General features: G+C 43.1%; 1 pseudogene; it reads left to right on the forward strand.

The window, feature by feature from the left end:
* The first annotated feature begins 221 nt into the window (after positions 1-221).
* Positions 222-318, forward strand: part of LOC102001212 — an 18,024-nt pseudogene continuing 17,927 nt past the window's right edge.

Genomic DNA, 318 nt, shown 5'->3' on the forward strand with positions numbered 1-318 from the left:
CCTTCTCCAGGGTTTCTCTGTGTAGCCTTGGCTGTTCTGGAACTCACTCTGTAGACCAGGCTGGCCTCAAACTCATAGAGATCTCTACCTCCCAAGTGCTGGGATTAAAGGCATGAGCCACCATTGCCCAGCTAAAATTTCCTTTCTCTTATTCATGCTATATTCCTGATGGATTTAGGACACTGTGCCATTGGTTTGGTCATCTGTCACTAGATTGATACATGGATTATATCACTTACCTGAAGCAGGTAAGTATTTAAGAAAAAATAAAAGGAGATGAGGGAGAGAGAGAGATGCATATCGTAATGTTGGACCCTA

The sequence above is a fragment of the Microtus ochrogaster genome, linkage group LG8 (genome assembly GCF_000317375.1).
Source record: "Microtus ochrogaster isolate Prairie Vole_2 linkage group LG8, MicOch1.0, whole genome shotgun sequence".
Taxonomy (NCBI): Eukaryota; Metazoa; Chordata; class Mammalia; order Rodentia; family Cricetidae; genus Microtus; species Microtus ochrogaster.